General features: G+C 32.4%; 1 long non-coding RNA gene across 1 annotated transcript; it reads right to left on the bottom strand.

Annotated features, from left to right (window-relative positions):
• Nucleotides 1-3,727: 3,727 nt before the first annotated feature.
• On the bottom strand, nucleotides 3,728-6,828 carry LOC149493304 (uncharacterized). Its single transcript, XR_016322896.1, has 2 exons — nucleotides 6,308-6,828; nucleotides 3,728-3,959 (listed from the first exon to the last, which is right to left on the bottom strand). It is a non-coding gene; the product is annotated as an uncharacterized LOC149493304 (long non-coding RNA).
• Nucleotides 6,829-7,146: the final 318 nt, after the last annotated feature.

Below are 7,146 nucleotides of genomic sequence, written 5' to 3'. Positions count from 1 at the left end.
CAATATAGGTAATAAGCATAGTGCACATAATAAATGTTCTGCTTTCTTGTGGCATCAAATGTTAGGTCACATATCCAAAGAAAGGATTTTAGGGTTAGTGAATGGTGAAATCTTGCCTCAATTGGATTTCATGACTGAGATGTGTGTATAGATTGCATTAAAGGTAAGCAAACTAAGCACACATTAAAGAATCCAGCCACAAGAAACAGTGAATTGCTTAAACTTATACACATTGATTTATGTGGTCCTTTTGATGTTCCCTCTTGGGGTGGTGAAAAATATTTTATTACCTTTATCGATGATTTCTCATGGCACGATTATGTGTATTTGCTGCATGAAAAGTCCCAATCAGTGGATATCCTTGAGATATCCATTAATGAAGTAGAGAGGCAGTTAAATAGAAAAGTTAAAGTTGTGAGATCTGATAGAGGTGGTGAATACTATGGTAAATTTAATGAAAATGGACAATGTCCAGGTCCATTTGCAAAGTTCCTTAAAAGTCATGGCATTTATGCTCAATACACAATGTCGGGTACACCTCAACAGAATGGTATAGCTGAAAGGCGGAATCGTACTCTTATGGAAATGGTTAGGAGTATGCTAAATAATTGTACTGTACCTTTATTATTACGGATGCATGCATTAAAGACTGTTGCATATTTACTTAATAGGGTTCCTAGTAAAGTAGTTCTTAAGACTCCTTATGAACTGTGGACAGAAAGGAAACCTAGTATAAGGCATCTTCATGTTTGGGGCAACAGAAGTAAGGATATATAATCCACATGAAAAGAAGCTTGATGCTAGAACAGTTAGTGGATTTTTCATAGGATATCCTGAAAAGTCAAAAGGGTACAGATTTTATTGTCCTAACCATATTACGAGAATTGTTGAGTCTGGTAATGCTCTATTTATTGAAAATGGCCAAATTAGTGGGAGTAGTGAACCACGTAAAGTGAATGTGCAAGAGATTCAGATTGAAAATCCAACTCATATGGATTTTCCTAATGTCTCTTCTTCTGTTGTTATTCCACTTGTTGTATCATGGTTTAACAACATAGTTGAACAGCAGAACAACATTCCGAACCCACAAAATGACCATATAAATGATAAGCCAGTAAATAATGAACAATTCACGAATGATCAAGTGGTTTCATAAGAAATGGCATTACGGAGGTTACAAAGGCAAAGAAGGCCAGCTATTTCTAGTGATTATATGGTTTATTCAATTGAGCATGAATGTGAATTGAGCATTGAAAAGGACTCAGTCTCTTTCCAGAAAGCCATGGAATGTGATAATTCTGAAAAGTGGTTTAATGTCATAAAGGAAGAAATGCAATCAATGAGTGATAATCAAGTCTGGGATTTAGCCGAGTTGCTTGAGGGGTCAAAGCAAGTTGGTTGTAAATGGGTTTTCAAGACCAAATGGGACTCTAAGGGCAACATTGAAAGATATAAGGCCATACTTGTTGCTAAAGGTTAAACTCAAAAGGATGGCATTGATTATAAAGAGACATTTTCTCCAGTTTTCAAAAAAGACTCTTTAAGAGTTATTTTGGCTTTGGTAGCTCATTATGATCTAGAGCTTCACCAAATGGATGTAAAGATAGCATTTCTTAATGGTGACTTAGAAGAGGAAGTGTATATGGACCAACCAGAGGGGTTTGTGGTCACAGGAAAGGAAAATTTGGAGTGTAATTTAAAGAAATTAATATATGGACTGAAGCAAGCTTCCCATCAATGGTATCTTAAGTTCAATAATACCATCACTTCATATGGTTTTATAGAAAATACTGTTGATCAGTGTATTTATATGAAGGTCAGTGTGAGCAAGTTCATCATGTTAGCCTATATGTTGATGACATTCTTCTTGCTGCAAATGATGTTAGATTGTTGCATGATGTAAAGGGTTTTGTAACGCCCCATTTTTTCTGTGTCTGAAATAGTAAGTTACCGGTCTGTGAATAGTATCATCGGTCCGAGAATAAATATTATTTTTGTCCGGAAAAATTACTATGTATGTTTAATATTTTCTTTCATATTTTTGGAGTATGTATACATTATTTTTATGGGTAGGAAGTAAGTAATGAATATTTTTTGGAGAAATTAGAGAATTAGTGAATAGTGAATTATGTTGTTATATTAATTAAAGAAATTAGAGAAACTATTTTTATGGAGTAAATTTGAGATGGTGTTATATTAATTAAGGAAATTAGAGGAATTATTTTTAAGGATTAAATTTAAGAATTTTTATGGAGATAAATAATATTTTGAAGGAATTTAATTTGGAGAATATTTGTAGCCATTAGATTGAATTACATTGCTCAATCCTAGCCATCCAATTTTGGTGAAAGGACCAAATTACCCTTTAGTCAACTCCATTATTTGAGCAACATGTTTTCTTCCTCTTCCTATCCATCTAACGTGAACTTCTTTCTTCTTCTCCTCCATTTTAACTTGAGCCTCTCTTTCTCTTCTCTTTGTTTTCTTCACTTATACTCACTAAATCCACCAATTTGACACCATTCAACTTGATCTAATTAATCAATCTTTGAGATTAAAGCTTGAGAAATGATATTTGGTGAATAATTTCAAGTAATTTGGAGGACAAAGGGTGGATAACTTCCTACCAAAGACAAGGGAAAACTAAGGCATCAAGAGTCTTATTTAAGCTTGTTAGAGCTTATGTTTAAGGTAAGTGTTCATAAATCCTCTTACCTTGTTTAAATTTTTGATTTTGTGAAGTTTATACTATTTTGTGAAAATTGGAAATTTTATATGAAATAATTTGATTATTGAATTTTGGTGGTATACATGTGTTCTTGGGAGATTTCTAAGCATGCTTATATGTTGAATTGATGAGGAAAACATTTTCTTCTTCATCCTCCAAGAGTGGCAGAACCTATTGATGAATAAGGCCTTAAGTTTTCTTGTTATTCTTTGAGGATTTGTGATCTTAAGATGATATTTGATGAGTATTGAGTATGTGGTAGAAATCTCTACCTTGTATATGATTTAAGTAAGCTGAAATTAGGACAAAGTGTTATTGGGTGTGATTAAGGACTGTTTTTCGATCCTTTTGATTTTCCATTGGTGTTTGAGTCCTTCATGAAAGTTTTAGGTCTACTTCTTAGCTTTCCAACCCATCCTCTTGTGTCCAATTTGGATATATATAGCTCAACTTATGGCTAAAACACCTAAACTAACTCTGTTATGACGGGCCACATGCATTACTGAATTGAGTGCCCATTTTGACCACTATAATGGTAATATTATGTTCTGAGTTCTTCATAACAGTTGTTTCCCTGTGTCTTGAGACTTCTCTGGTTTTGGATTGGTTTGATTTGAGTGTTTGGATAAGTAGGAATTTGATAAACATTGAAATTAGTTCGGCTGAATCAGGTCTAGACTGTTGGTCTGTGTTCCTAGCTTTTGTTTGCCATCTTAAAGATTGATCTGGGCTGTGGTCCCTTCATAACATTTGTAGTATTTTGTCTTAGCTACTGTGAGGGATCTAAGCCTACAGTGCACCTAGGCGAATCCCACATCGGTTACGCACGAGGAATCTGTTCAGTACATAAGAGGGGTGGTCTCTGAACTGGTTAGCGCGCTTTTGGGTGCATGGATCTGTCTCCATGGCTCAAGGGACAAAGCCGTGAGGGTGACCTCGTACGGAAGGGCCCAAAGCGGACAATACTAACCAGGGCGGAGCCATGACATTTGGTTCAAATATTTCATATTCAATCATTTAATAAATCTTATTCTTCTCTCCAAATATATACATCAAAATACTTTATAATTACATACTTCAATTATATTTCAAATAACATAATATCTGGAAATGTAACAATTATACATGCCATAATTCTTCATTATATAAATCTCAATCGACTACTCCCAAATTAGTCACTTCTGCTTTGATACTATTCTTCTAATCTTCAAGTAGCAATAACATCTTCAACCTACGCGTGATAAAAATCGACGCGCTGAGTATAAAACTCAGTGGTGCTCATAATTCACATACTTACCAAGTTGCGATAGCAACTTACTTTAAAACAAATTTCATAAAATTATTTACAATCATAAATGCATTAAAATTCAACATACATTTCCATTTATAGCAAAACAAATAGCACATATACTAGTAATTAATAACATAAAGAATTTAATTCTTTATACCATAAATCCTTTACTTAAGACATTTTATCATCATAAATACTTTGGTTCCTTCAAATAAACTTATAATTATTAACATAAATAATTTAATTCTTTCAAATCATAAATTCATTACTTAAACATTATACCAATACATATACTCTTTATTTTTAATACTATGTATCGAAATATCATGCTTTGAAAATTCATTTGATAACATAATCAGTAATTTCCAAAGTAATGTTTACTAAAATAATATGATCTCATTCGTTTAATTGTATTACAGATATTTTCCATAGCGCTCGCATACACTTAGGAGAAAGAGAAGCAGATAAGTTTTCAGAACAGATTCAGAATGGCCTTAGGTCGCCAACAGATTCAGAATATATAGAGCGCGTCTGCCCTAACAGAACAGAAGACACCCACGTGTCTAGCATACGATCATAGCTTCTTATCAGAATGGCATCAAATGCCGAGCATTCTCATCAGACAGAATAAAAATCAAATCACGCATCAAATTCACACTAAGTATATTAGAACCCAAAATCCTTGTTTTAATTCTTACTTCATATCACTTATCAAAAAACTTGTCTTAATTCATAATGTAAGCTTACTTTAGAATCATACTTAAACATAATTACGTAACATAGACAATTTCTTATCATATGAAATCATACATGTAAGCTTACTTTAGAACTTAAGTAACTCATATACTTAAACATAATTACTTAATATAGGAAATTTATCATAAATCCCTTTTCTTTTAAAACTTTCTTAAGTTATAATGAAATTTATCATAAGACATTTCTTATCATATAAAATCATAGTTTCCTTATTCAAAATGCAAAGCACATACACCTTAAATACCCATTTCTTTGTTAAAACTCTAAACATATAAAAGTTATCAAATAATCATACTTATGTCATATATATAAAATAATGAAATAAACCTTAGTACCCTTGGGTGGAATTTGCTTATTTAATGACAAACAAGGGGAGACATTTGCTTCACCAATCAAGCATGCTAACATAATTCTTATGCACAAAAGTATCCATTTCAACCCTCATCATGCATTATCTAAACCAATTCCACACTTTTTCAATTTATATCCATTTCAACATATCCACTACAACACTTGTCAAACTTATTGTCAAGTAAATGCTAAACCACACAAATAATCAAGAGAACTTCATCACACATGATTTATACATACTTTTATCCAAATAAACCTATGATTTAAGACATAGAAAATTTCCAGCATTAATATAATCTTGACCTTTGCTGGGTTTTTAAGACATAACTTATGTTCTGTGTCTCCAAATTGAGTGATGTTTGATTCATTAGAAAGCTAAGACAAAATGCTACAAATGTTATGAAGGGACCACAGCCCAGATCAATCTTTAAGATGGCAAACAAAAGCTAGGAACACAGACCAACAGTCTAGACCTGATTCAGCCGAACTAATTTCAATGTTTATCAAATTCCTACTTATCCAAACACTCAAATCAAACCAATCCAAAACCAGAGAAGTCTCAAGACACAGGGAAACAACTGTTATGAAGAACTCAGAACATAATATTACCATTATAGTGGTCAAAATGGGCACTCAATTCAGTAATGCATGTGGCCCGTCATAACAGAGTTAGTTTAGGTGTTTTAGCCATAAGTTGAGCTATATATATCCAAATTGGACACAAGAGGATGGGTTGGAAAGCTAAGAAGTAGACCTAAAACTTTCATGAAGGACTCAAACACCAATGGAAAATCAAAAGGATCGAAAAACAGTCCTTAATCACACCCAATAACACTTTGTCCTAATTTCAGCTTACTTAAATCATATACAAGGTAGAGATTTCTACCACATACTCAATACTCATCAAATATCATCTTAAGATCACAAATCCTCAAAGAATAACAAGAAAACTTAAGGCCTTATTCATCAATAGGTTCTGCCACTCTTGGAGGATGAAGAAGAAAATGTTTTCCTCATCAATTCAACATATAAGCATGCTTAGAAATCTCCCAAGAACACATGTATACCACCAAAATTCAATAATCAAATTATTTCATATAAAATTTCCAATTTTCACAAAATAGTATAAACTTCACAAAATCAAAAATTTAAACAAGGTAAGAGGATTTATGAACACTTACCTTAAACATAAGCTCTAACAAGCTTAAATAAGACTCTTGATGCCTTAGTTTTCCCTTGTCTTTGGTAGGAAGTTATCCACCCTTTGTCCTCCAAATTACTTGAAATTATTCACCAAATATCATTTCTCAAGCTTTAATCTCAAAGATTGATTAATTAGATCAAGTTGAATGGTGTCAAATTGGTGGATTTAGTGAGTATAAGTGAAGAAAACAAAGAGAAGAGAAAGAGAGGCTCAAGTTAAAATGGAGGAGAAGAAGAAAGAAGTTCACGTTAGATGGATAGGAAGAGGAAGAAAACATGTTGCTCAAATAATGGAGTTGACTAAAGGGTAATTTGGTCCTTTCACCAAAATTGGATGGCTAGGATTGAGCAATGTAATTCAATCTAATGGCTACAAATATTCTCCAAATTAAATTCCTTCAAAATATTATTTATCTCCATAAAAATTCTTAAATTTAATCCTTAAAAATAATTCCTCTAATTTCCTTAATTAATATAACACCATCTCAAATTTACTCCATAAAAATAGTTTCTCTAATTTCTTTAATTAATATAACAACATAATTCACTATTCACTAATTCTCTAATTTCTCCAAAAAATATTCATTACTTACTTCCTACCCATAAAAATAATGTATACATACTCCAAAAATATGAAAGAAAATATTAAACATACATAGTAATTTTTCCGGACAAAAATAATATTTATTCTCGGACCGATGATACTATTCACAGACCGGTAACTTACTATTTCAGACACAGAAAAAATGGGGCGTTACAGTTCTACCCCCCTTAAAGAATTTCGTCCTCGAAATTCACTTGAATTTAGCAATTACGA

Source organism: Jatropha curcas, chromosome 10, assembly GCF_041381405.1.
Source record: "Jatropha curcas cultivar XTBG-Jc1 chromosome 10, XTBG_Jcur_1.0, whole genome shotgun sequence".
Lineage (NCBI taxonomy): Eukaryota > Viridiplantae > Streptophyta > Magnoliopsida > Malpighiales > Euphorbiaceae > Jatropha > Jatropha curcas.
This window is presented reverse-complemented; position numbering and strand designations above follow the sequence as displayed.